This window comes from Lygodium microphyllum, chromosome 11, assembly GCF_053477565.2.
Source record: "Lygodium microphyllum isolate KBCC chromosome 11, Lygodium_microphyllum_v1.1.10, whole genome shotgun sequence".
In the NCBI taxonomy this organism is placed as follows: Eukaryota; Viridiplantae; Streptophyta; class Polypodiopsida; order Schizaeales; family Lygodiaceae; genus Lygodium; species Lygodium microphyllum.
In genome coordinates, this window is record NC_141145.1 from 160,046,088 (window position 1) to 160,052,652 (window position 6,565).

Sequence of the window (6,565 nt, forward strand, 5' to 3'; positions counted from 1 at the left end):
GTCCTAGCTATCAAATTAAAGCGTGACATGGTCATTTTCTAGCAAATACTTTGATGCATACTAAACCAAGCCTCAATAGCATGCATGATCACATGCATCTTAGTGACACACCTACCAGATCTTCTCAGACCTGGACTGATCCCTATCTAGAAAACAAGCCTTCGACAAGGGCATATTAATGATCTATTCAGATTACACTGCATAATTTTTCCTCCAAAAGATTCATCTGTACTAGCTTCACGGTCTCTACCTACCAACTTCAAAACGAAAAAACTCACAGTTACAAGAGCAACGCCCCCATAAAAGCTCAGAGCAGATGCCTGTAATCGTCAACAAACAAATATTGATGAAGAAATGGAAAGCGGGAAAGACAGAAGAGGCGGCAGGAGAATCCACCCTGGTCCAACCTTATGCAAGTCGCGACTTCGGAAGCCTCTCAAGCATGCCCAGACTATTTTAACTTGTTGAATTTAGTAGGCTTTTCATCCTTTATCTCTTATCTTCCTTTCTTTTATATATTTATATATCTGTCTGCTACAATTTATTATTGGAAGCTTTTAGGGGGGGGGGGGGGCCACGTGTCACGTTCTCTCTCTACCCTACTAGCATTTCATCTCTCTCTCTCTCTCTCTCTCTCTCTCTTCTTATTTTAATTAAACAAAACGTTTACTTTAAAAAGTTTAATCTAAGAGAGAGAGAGAGAGAAAAAAAAACCTAGGCCTTACACATGAGAGAGAGGGGAGAGGGGGAGAAGAAAAATGTTTAATTAAAAAAAGACAATTCTCTTTCCTCTTTCTCCCCCTTCTCTCTCCATCTTCTTCTTTTTATCCTTCTTCTTCTCCTCTCTCTCTCTCTCTCTCTCTCTCAAAGTGTGTGAAAAACTATGTTCGAAAATTTTTTAATTAAAAAAAAGCTTTTAAAATATTTAATTAAAATTTTTAATCTAACTGAGAGAGAGAGAGAGGAAAAAAAACATTTGATTTAAAAAGAAGTTTTATTTAATTAGGATATATATATATATAAAAAACCTAGGCCCTACACATGAGAGAGAGGGGGGGAAGAATTTAATTAAAAAGGGGATGGGGAAAAGAAAGAGAGAGATTATAAGTGAGAGAGAGGGGAAGGGGTTTTACTTTAATGAAAAAAGGAAGGGGAAGAGAAAATGAGATATTGCACATGAGAAAGAAAGGAGGGGAGGGGGTTTCCATTGAAAAAGAGAGGTTTGGAAAAGGGGTAGGCTAAAATAATATAATAGTAAGATAGTGTATGTAATTGTGTTTTGCATTTTTACCTTAGAATACATCATACTCTTTTTCAATCATTTAACCAAAAGTATATTGTGATGCTGAGTTGTATGCATCGTTGAGTTTCTAAAATATGTGTATATACATGAACAATGAGTCATGGGTAATTATTTAATAGATTTAAGGTAGTATACAAAACAAAAGGGAAAGACTAAGGGTAATGTGGTCTATAGGAGAGAGGATGTTTCTAATATGTGGTAAACTAAAGGAGAGTATCAGTCTTTATTTATGAGGGTTTAACTCAATCTTTGTTGCCATTATCAATGTGTCCTAAGGTGCATAATTTCCTCAAGTGTATTGTCGATGTTTGGCTTGAAAGTTAACAATAACAACTTTTTGTGGCCATTGTTTGACAATGTATCCTATGAGATGCATATGAGTGAGATCATATTTTTATTATGAGGCTTATGTGGAACCTTGGTATTACTCTAGCTTGGATGCACATCCCCCATCCCCATCTACATTTAACTCATAGAGATTGCCACAATAAGCATTGATTGATATGCATAAGGAAGCACTAGAAGACTGCAATTATTGGTATATTTGAAATGATTTTGCAATGTGTGATAACTTAATCAATTCAATGAGTTATAATGTGTGAAGTTATACGATTGGATATAGATTACCATACTTTCTTATGGACTCAAGCTCCAATATATCAAGCATTTGGGGAAGGAGCCACATGTCTCATTTCTGCCCCTCCCCAAAAGCTTCTAAGAGTGATGTGGCACCCCTATCCTACCCCTCCCCTTCTTTGAGTGGTGCTGTGTGTGTGTGTGTGTGTGTGTGTGTGTGTGTGTGTGTGTGTGTGTGTGTGTGTGCGCGCGCGCATCCAAATGTATAGCACATGTATAGATGTTAGATAAAAGGAAATAATACTAGAGATTAAATTAATGAAGAGAAGGCCAAGGTTAGATAAAACAAAAAGAGAGGGGGGGGATTGATACTGGTTAATACTAGATTTAATTCAACAAGGAGATGGCCGCACACACACAGAAGCACATTTAAAGGCTATTGTTGTGGTTAGAAAGAGAGAGAGGGGAGGATATGCCATTAAAGGTTGCCAATGAGTTGTGTCGAGAGATAGAGGTAGGGATGCTATTAAAGGCTTTGTGATAGTATTGTATGTGTGTGTACGTGTGTGTGTGCGCATGCGCGTGCGCGTGCATGTGTGTGTGCACGAGCGCACACACATGCATGCGTGTGTGTGACATGCCATTAAAAAGACTTTATGAGATGTGTCGAGAGATGGAGGTAGGGTGCTATTGAAGGCTTTGTAACCACTCGCTCTCTCTCTCTCTGGTCATTATATATGCACACATGTTATGCATTAATCTCCACTATCACACTAGCCTCACATACATATGCACATATGCATTCACCACCACATGCATGCTGACACTTTGCATACATGATATGCATTAATATTCAATGCCATGCTGGTCTCACACACACACAAAGCTATCACAAATACATGGGTGTGTGCACATGCATACACACACACGCACGCACTCTCTCTCGCATGCCTAAGTACATTATGCATGCTCTCTCTCTCTCTCTCTCTCTCTCTCTCTCTCTCTCTCTCTCTCTCTCTCTCTCTCTCTCTCTCTCTCTCTCTCTCTCTCTCTCTCTCTCTCTCTCTCTCTCTCTCTCTCTCTCTCTCTCCAGGCTTATCGAACAGAGCGCATGGCCTCTCCTACATTGGCCTTTAGTGCTTCAAGTCCACCTTCCTCATCATGACCATCATTACCTTGCTTGGCATCTTTGTCTCTACCCTTCTATGCTTGACACTTAAACCACCAGGATATGTATGCCTTACTTCTAATCATGTCCATTCATGTCCTAGAACTAGCTCATGAAGTGAATGATTGGTGCGGTTACCACTGACCATGACCACCAACACAAAGAAGTCCATCATCTCCAACTATATGTGTGATGCCAAGATGTAGTGTGGTTGCACCTACTTGGAGACAGTGCAAGCATGCAATGAGTTATGGTCCCCATTCTACGTGCACAGACACCTCCTCAACCTATACAAGTGCCGATGTTATTCATGCAGAGGTGGATGTTGGTGGTGGAGTGCATCTTCGAGCACGCTCCATCACTAGCACCCTTTTCTCATTATAGTATTAATGGACAAGCCCAATGCCACCACTAGCATGCCCCTTATCTCACTCATTTTGTTGGCAACATCCAGGTGTTTGCCAAGGCCAAGCTTAAGAACCTATTGTGCCAATCACGAGAGCTGCAAGTGCATGATGATGTCCCTAGACCTCACCGAGACCTTGGTGAGGCTAGGCATCATCATGGCCATGGAGATGAGCAAGGTGCAAGGGGAGGTGCTTGCAATCATTCCATTGGACCTTGCCAAGCCCAAGTTGTTACTCTTGGACCTCGTAGGAACCTCATGGGGAACCAAGTAGACCCCGGCAGCATCCCACAGTGGTTGAATGGTGGAGGAAGCAATCAATGTGAACGAGGAAGCTTATAGAGGTGCTGAAAGGCTTCCTCACTCTTTGAGGTGCTTGGAAGCTTGGCACACAAGCGGTGCTTAGAATTGCACACCAAGAAGATAAAAAAATCCTCCTTTTGAGCATAAGCCAGCTAGAGCTCCAAAGCAAGCGTGCATGGTACATGCAATGCGAACAGTAGATGGGTGCACAATATAGGTCACAATTGTTGGGCTCCATTGGTGGGTTATTGGGAGGAATAGCTGTGCCACAAGTCACGAATGACCTCCTTGGTCAAAACCACATTGAATGTGGCCAATGCATAATTACTCCCATGCCACATGTGTACCAAGGGTTGGCACATTCTCTATCAACCTCCAAACATTTACTCTACACAACATCACACCTTAGGTAATAACAATACCACAAGAAGAAAGAAAAATTTCAATGTGCTAACTTCAACACATGCAATTCAACATTCATGCCACTAACTTTGTATAGTGAGCACATACCTTTCATCATGTCTTCTCTTGATTGATGCACACATAAATGATAGAAGTCGTGAATGATGACTAATCATTAATTTTATATTGAGCAACATATCTTGGTCCATGTGCATTTCACTTGCCCCCCCCCCCCCCCCCCAATTGTGTGCAACCCCAACAAACTAGATATTTCAAAATACCATCCAAAACTCACCAATTAAAAAGCACCATATCTATCTCAAGTAGCATGGCCATTATGCTACCATTGCCACCATTGTTATGCCTCTCCCACTACACCTATTTTTCTTTAGCTGTCCACTACCCTACAATAATATAGAAGCTTCTTCCACAACAAGGATGCCATTGCACTTCCTTCAAGTTATAAGATGGATGCTTTTGCTACTTACAATCTCTTCTTGATTCAAATATTTGATTTTGATGGCTCTTGTTGTTTTTAGTATATCTTTTGTAATGTTTTGAATTGTTTGGATGCAATACACTTTGTATGCGCATGTGCATGTGTATGCTTGATAGAGATTAGACATGTGCATATATATATATATATATATATATATATATATATATATATATATATATATATATATATATATATATATATATATATATATATATATATAGAGAGAGAGAGAGAGAGAGAGAGTATGTGTGTGTAAAACTATTATTTTCTACGTACTAGAATGATATATTTTTAACACCCTTTGCAACCACATGGAACATTACATATGGAGTTTGACTTCCTACACAAATATCTGATTTTTGAAATCGCATCACTCAAAGGATTTGCAGTGAGAGCTTCATCAACAAATAAACATGTCACTACTTTTTGAGGTAAACTACAACTTTAGTGCGCCACATAGCATGGTACAAAGTTTGAGTTCTAAAGTATTGAGTGGCTCTCATCATTGTTACTCAAACTATTTGTTGGGGGTAAATGCACATGTGCCCAGCCACCCATGTATTAGTTACACTAATAGTACCCGCACACCTGTACACTACAGGTGGCGAGTGCCCGTCACTATCACTTCATTCTTTATTCTTTCAATGACATTTGAACAAAGGGAAGGCCGGTCACACATTGTGACTATTGGAGCTCCCACATCTTGTGTGTGTGTATCTATCTCTCTTGCTCTTGCTCCTTCCACCATAGCTCTTGCTTCCACTTCAAGGCCCACTCCCTTCACTATTCTCCAAAATTTCATTGTATCCTCATCTATGATACTTCTTTTATCTCCAAAAATCATGTGCGTAAGGTTGATAGCAATGTCTAGTCCATGTTAATCCATCCACATTCTCTAATTACCTTTTTGGGTCCTTTCTTGAATTGCACTTAAGGAGGGACTTACATGAATTGACCCAAAACATACCAAGGTGGCTAGTCTAGGGGGCTTTGTGGAGATTAAATTTGATCAAGCAAACTTTCTTCCATTGGCTAATGCTAAATCCATACCCAACACCAAAATAAGAAGAACATCATGGATTTTTTAGCTTGGAATAAAGACCATATAGCCTTGATTGAGAGCAAAGTGTTAAGAATATTTTATACAGACTTGAGTACTTTACTACGAGAGCCATCTTGTATATTTAATCTTCTTCTTACCATAATTTTTTGAGGTCTTTATTATCACATCTAGTCCTTTTTGGCACCTCCTAGTAGCAAGTTATACTTCTCACTTGTTTCCAAGTGATAGAAATAAAGTCTTCGTAGACTTACTCCATCAACAATGAAGTATCTAACTTGAAAGGGGAATGGGTGGGAAGCTTTAGACTAGTAGCCAAAAATGACATTCTAAGGTTGTATTGACATCGAGGGGTGGCTTGGCTCAAGGACATGCCTTAATACATGAAATCGACTACCAAGAGAAATGCACCACTCACCTTGATTGCAATAAATATGGTCTAGATAAGTTGTTTGCCATGAATAGTCAATGTGTATGTTGTGCTAGGAAAAGTCCGAGTCCCCCCTTCTTTGTCCATGCCAACCACCACTTTTTTGACACCCATAGCATATACATATCCCTTTCCTTAAGCCATGGGATTTATATGAAGCTACTTAACCATGCTTCCATCACCAAAGATGAGACTGGGGTTTTGATCCAACTGATCTTAAGGTGATATAGTCACAAGGGCCTAGAAATTTAAGAGTAGAGGCTAAAAAGGCATCATGAAGGTGAAAGTACGCAAACGATAACTAGAGGTAAAATTCCTATAAAAGTGCTTCAATGTTGTAGAATGATGGACATTTTAAGTTTAAAAATAGTACCTTCGATTTGGGATACAATTTAAAAAATGAAAGTATTTAAAAAAC

General features: G+C 39.5%; 1 protein-coding gene across 4 annotated transcripts in view; it reads right to left on the bottom strand.

Annotated features, from left to right (window-relative positions):
- The window catches only part of LOC148029580 (uncharacterized), a 32,351-nt gene extending 31,859 nt beyond the window's left edge, over window positions 1–492 (bottom strand). Inside the window, exons 1-2 of one of the 4 annotated variants that reach the window (XM_087688447.1) lie at window positions 408–492; window positions 279–320 (exon numbers count right to left, since the gene is read on the bottom strand). The gene's annotated coding sequence lies outside the window, so the exon portion shown is untranslated. Of the gene's footprint in view, window positions 1–254 lie in introns of all 4 variants that reach the window. The other 3 variants (XM_087688448.1, XM_087688449.1, XM_087688450.1) reach the window with 3 other exon arrangements.
- Window positions 493–6,565: the final 6,073 nt, after the last annotated feature.